General features: G+C 37.3%; 1 protein-coding gene across 4 annotated transcripts in view; it reads left to right on the plus strand.

Annotated features, from left to right (window-relative positions):
* The window catches only part of Phactr4 (phosphatase and actin regulator 4), an 82,793-nt gene that overhangs the window by 29,177 nt on the left and 47,579 nt on the right, over nt 1–6,037 (plus strand). The gene's annotated exons all lie outside the window — the stretch shown is intronic.

The raw sequence follows: 6,037 nt of genomic DNA on the forward strand, positions 1-6,037 counted from the left end.
GAAACTCAAAATATTTCAATAGTATACTCCCTCTGTCCTTCATCTTAAAGAATGAAGGACAAAACATGAACTTAATTAGTTTTGAGATCCTTGAAGTGTAGGAGATAAATTCCTCTGAGATGCAATGAAGGCAGAAATGATGTCACAGCCAGGCATAGTGCTGCATCCCTATAATCCTAGCATTTGGGAAATTGAGGCAGAAAGATGCTGAGAGTTGGAGGCCAGCTTGGCTACATAGTGAATTCAAGGTCAGCCTGAACTACGTAGTAAGACCCTGTCTGAAAAAAACAGAAAAGAAAAGAAAAAAAAAGTGAAGGAAATTATGTCAGTTTCATTTTTCCTGTTTTTATTGGTTTTGTTTGTTTGTTTTTACTTTTTGAGATAGGGTTTCATTATGCAGTTCAGGCTGTCCATGAACTCACTTTGTAGCCCAGGCTGGTCTTGAACTTACAACGACCTTCCTGTCTCAACCTTCCAAGTGCTGGGATAGCAGGTGTGCGCCATCACACGCAGCCTATTAGAAATTTAATATAGCATTATTATCAGTACATATTAAACATCCTCCATCATATTATTTTGAAGCCAAGAGCATAAATTAATGGAGGACAAGGTCTTTTTACTGTTATTCCTGTCGGTAGAAAAAGGTTAGGCAAAATAGCCCTAATGAAAGCTTGAAAAGGTAGAAATGCTAGTGTTCTGAACCATCTCCTGCTGCTTTCACCATATATTGTTACTTTTGACTACTTCTACAAAATCGTAGTGAGTGTGACAGGGTCACTAAGTGTGTAAATTGGTTTCCAACTGAATTTATTTCTGAATATTGAACCCTTAAAATATTTGTTCCTAGTATATGGCTTATCTTTTATTTTCTTACTAGTAGAAGTTTTCAATTTATTTAAATCCAGTTTAATCAGTTTTTCTTTCATGGTTCTGCTTTTTGTGTTCTCCTCAAGAAAGCTTTGCTTAACCCAAAAGCTACAAAGATGTTTATGTCTTCAATATGTTTGTAGCTTTAGGTTTTATATTGAGGTGACTTTTAGATTGTGATTCTCTTGCCTCAGCCTCCCTAGTAACAGAGGTGACAATTTTATACCATCAGACCCATCTACAAAAGACTTTTTGCTCCCAACTGTACAAATCCCACAATTATTTTAGCCAATCATTTTGCTTTTTTTCCTTTCATTTTATATAAATCAGCACAACAAACTGACTCTTAGCTCCTTGAATTTTGTGAAAGGTGATACTTTGAAGGTTTAGGCCAGGGAACAGAGTGAGTATGGTATGATATTTATTTAATAGCTAATTGAGTCCTGTGTAATCCTTTTTTAATAAAAAATACTAATTTTAGTTTGAAATGACAGTCATCAAAATTGTATCTTAGAAGGTTTTGTTTGTGGGTTACATTTTACAGACCCAGCAGCACTAGTAAAGCTTTTTAGAAAGGTCAGAGCTGGAGTGGTAGGGCTGCAAAGGTACAAGTTGTCCATATTTTCCTCTGACTCCCACTACATTGTTTTCCTAAAGCAAAACTCTTTGTTTTGTTTCATTTTATTTTTAGTAAGATATAGAAATTAAGATAGGTTGAATCAAAAGCACAGTTTTTCTAACTTTAAAAATATGACTAGACATGGTGGCATATACCTGTAATCCTAGCTCTTAGGAGGCTGAAGCAGGAAGATGGCTGCAAGTTTGAAGCCAGCCTAGGTTGTGTAGTGACCTCAAGACCAGCCTGAACTACACAGCAAGACCTTGTCTCCAAAAAGCTCATAAATAAATAAATAAATAAATAAATAAATATTATATATAGCCCTCTCCCCAATACCTCATACCCTGTGGTTGTGGGAATTTACGGGTTCTGAGGGAAGGGAATGATATAAAGGAATTGGATATTTCAAAATAATTAGTAAAGTGCCTTTGAAATACTGGCTAGAGCACGTTACGTGGATACATGTGTATAGTCATCCTTAGTTCTTTTTCAGGAACTTCTGCTGACTCATAGTGTCACCAGGTGTTCATTACTCATACATTTTATTTAGTACAGTATGAAGGGTATATTCTGCACATGTGCCCAATCAAATATTGTTCAAGGCACTTTATTAGAAACCTCTGAGTAACATTCACAAATGTGTTAGTTCTCATCAGACATTTACTGTATTCCCTCTGGATCTGTGACCATGTATTAGTAATATTTGGATTTCTTTTTCCCTCAGCTTACTATAGTAAACTTGAGAGCCAGCTCATTTAGGAAGCGTTATGAAAGAGAGACAAGGAAGACCTAAGTAGCACTGGCTAAGAGTTGTCTCTTTGAGTCATCAGCAATGAATGCCACTTTACTAGGTAACATTCAACACATTTCAAAACTCTTCGGTGGACACTCCTTGATTTCTGTCTGCTTAGTTTCTACACATCATTAATACATCTTGGTTCCTTAATAGAGGTCAATTGGGACTTAATTTTTATGAAAGTTATGTGATTTTTATAAAGCATATTTTTCTTTAAAGCTCCTTAATCTCTATTACTATACCTATAAGAAAATCTATATTCTGCTCATGAAAAAAGTAATATTTAGGTTGAAAAGTATATTAATGGGTGGCCAGTGAGATGGAGGTTGTTAATTTTCAACAGACAGATACAAATGATTATAATTTCAATATGTCTTTGTTTTCCCCTCCTGTGGTACTAGTGATTACACCCAGGGCCTTCACATAAAGCTACATGCCCAGCCCTTTTTTCCTCTTTTGAGACTTGCTGTCTCACTAAGTTGTAAATTGTTTAGGCTTGCTTAAACTTAAGATCCCTCTGCCTCAGCTTCCTGAATTCTAGGATTGCAGGTGCATGCCTAACAAAATCTTTAACAGTCAAGATTCTTTTAGAATATACTGTCAAATAGTGTAATGAAAAATAGACACTATGGGGCTGGGGATTTAGCTCCGCGGCATAAGCACCTGCCTTGCAAGCAGGCAGTCGTGAGTTCGATCCCCAGTACCAATAAAAAAAATATAGACACTGTGCCAGGTGTATTGGTATATGTCTGTAATCCCAGGACTTGGGAGGCTGAGGCAGGGATATCTCTGTGAGCTCAAGGCCAGCCTGAACTACATAGTGAGACCCTGTCAAAAAAATAGAGCTTACATGCTGATGAAAAAAATTTTTTTTCTTTGGGTTCTGGGGATCGAACTCATGACCTTGTGCTTGCCAGGAAGGTACTTGTGCCACTGAACTAAATCCCTGGCTCTGCTGATGAAATATTAAATTAGGACGTTAAGATACTTTCGCTATTACTGGAAAACTTTTTTTTTTTTCTGTCTTTGTGATAGTCTTGCTATATAATTCATGCTGGTCTTTAGCTCACTTTATAGCCCAAACTATTCTCAAACAATCCTCCTGCCTCAGCTTCCTGAGTGCTAGGATTACAAATATGAGCCCACTCACCCAGTTTACTGGAAACTGTTTGTTTTGTGCTGGGGATCCAACTCATGACTTTGCTCTTGCCAGGCAGGTGCTTAAGCCACTGAGCTAAATCCGCAGCCCAACTGGAAACTGTTGAGTGTGCTTTTTTTCAGGCTGGCCTGGAACTTACTTTGCAGCCCAGGGTGACCTTGATCTTGGCATCTTCTTGTCTCAGCCTCATGAGTGCTGGGATTACAGATGTGTGCTACCACATCTAGCCTGAGTGTGCTTTTAAAATCTTTTACTTTTGGCATGCTTGACAACACTTTTTCTAGTGACAGAAGTATTCATTCTCTAGTGTAGAAGCTCTCCAGTGTATAGCCATTGAGCACCCGAAATGTGGCTAGTAAATTAAAAAACTTTTTGTAAATGTATATATTTTTACTTAATATAAATGTAAATAATCACCTTTGAGCACAGGTCACAGTGTTGAAAAGTACACATAGATACGTGAGAACTAAGCCGTACATTGATTAAAATATATTGTAATATAATCACTGTTCAGTATGATTCGAAATGTTGCTTTTTTATTTTGCTGTTATTAGAACTAAGGAGAAAGTACACTATAGCCACTGTCCTATCCATAATAAAATATTTCTTGACATATTTGTTCATAAGCATAGTATGGAAAATATTAATAACTAAATCTTAGAAACAGGCTATGTTTATCAGTAGATGAGTGGATAAAGAAAATGTGATGTTTATATACAGTGGAGGACCACTCTGCCATAAAGAAGGATAAACTTGAGTCATTTATAGGAAATGGATACATCTTGAGACCGTAATATTTAGTGAAATGAATCAGACACAAACTCAAATAGCACATGATCTTTTTTATGAGAAACCCAAATTATAAATAAAGAGAAGAATAAAAGATAATGGGAAGTAAGGAGATCTTTTCAAATGGTAAAGGGATCAGGAGTTGAAGAGGGGAAGAGAAAGGGAATAAAAAAGGAATTAAGATGTGTTATGTATATGTACCAACCCCACATAAGGAATATAAACATTGTGTACTACAAAACTATGTACTAATAAAAAGAATTAGTTTAAACAGAAGGGACATTGGCAGTAATTTGAGTCAGTTGCCTGGTGTTACACAGTGGCTTGAAGTTCCATTATTAATATTCTTTCACTTGTCTTTTTCCCTCAGCCCATAACCAGTGAATCCATTTGCTCAGTTTTTCCCCCCATGTTGTCTTCTCTGCTAATTCTCATGTACTTCAACCCCAATATTTCTCTCTGACTTTACTGTGCTAAGAAACTCCCCAGTTTAGGCCTTGGAGATAGCTCAGTGGTAGAGAGTTTGTCCCCCACCCCATGGCGGCGTCGGCGGCAGGGGGGGGGGGGTTGACTCTCAGATCTTTAACCCAACTATAGAAAAACCTTCTCTCCCCTTCCCTTCCCTCTCCTTCCTTTCCTTTCCATTTTATTTTTTCCTGTGGTACTAGAATTAAACCCATGGCCTTCACCTTGAACCACACCCCAGCCTTTTTATTTTTTATTTTGGACATAGTCTTACAAGTTGTCAGGCTGGGCTTGAACTTTGATCTTCCAGCCTTGCCTTCCCAGTGCTGGGATTGCGAGTGTGTGCCACCACACCTGGCATGACTACCCTTTGTGAGGACAAAAGAAACATTTAGCTTCTATAATGTAAAAACTTAACAGAACCTCCCAGTTTTTCTTAAGGAGCTGTGGTCTTTATGTTTAAACTATTTAGGAGATGAGGGGCATTTAAATACTAATATAAATAGGGAGCAAGAGGGGCCAATATATTAAGCATCTCCAATCATCTGTCCTTAGAGATTTGTCTTAGCAAAGTCTTCACAACATTGAGTAATTATCTCACATGTATGTAAACTGAGGCTTGTATAAAGTAAGCTACCCAGTAACCTAATCAGAAATCTCAGTCAGTAAATGAGAATGCCCAAAATTTATGGTTATGTATATTTCTACCACCTCTGCTTTCTTCCATTGGAAAACCATGCTGTCATCTGAAGTAGGCAGAAAGCAGGGAAGAGTTGCAGTATTTGATGTACAATAGGAGACATTTTTATTTATTCTTTGCATCTGGTGAGCCTGCCACAGAAAGAAACAAATATTATTTGGGTAAGTGATATGAATACCTGGTGATTCCAGTGGTGCTGTTTTTCTTTTTCAGGCCAGTTTGCGTAAAGTACAGATGCTTTCTACTCAGAATCTTTTTTTTTTTTTTTTTTTTTTTTAAGCTTTTTAACTTTTTATCAGTACTGGGAATCGAACTCACAACCGCCTGCTTGCAAGGCAGACGCTTATGCCGCTGAGCTAAATCCCCAGCCCCTCTACCCAGAATCTTGAACCCATAGAGATTATTTGAGGGTCTATGCAAACATTTGTATGGCAACTTCATCTCCTTTATTACTACTACTTGCAAAGCAGTAAATTCTCAAAAATCATCATGAACATGCCATTTCCCACACAAAAGTGAGAGTTTTACAGCAACTCTTATAATTATTTGGAATGATCAAATAGACCATCATCTCTACAATTCTTTGGCCCAACTATTGGCACTGTTCACTTAAATTGCCTTTTTTTACTAGACTCCATGAGC

This window comes from Cavia porcellus, unplaced genomic scaffold (assembly GCF_034190915.1).
Source record: "Cavia porcellus strain 051 isolate PalLab524CR breed Dunkin Hartley unplaced genomic scaffold, mCavPor4.1 scaffold_25, whole genome shotgun sequence".
In the NCBI taxonomy this organism is placed as follows: domain Eukaryota; kingdom Metazoa; phylum Chordata; class Mammalia; order Rodentia; family Caviidae; genus Cavia; species Cavia porcellus.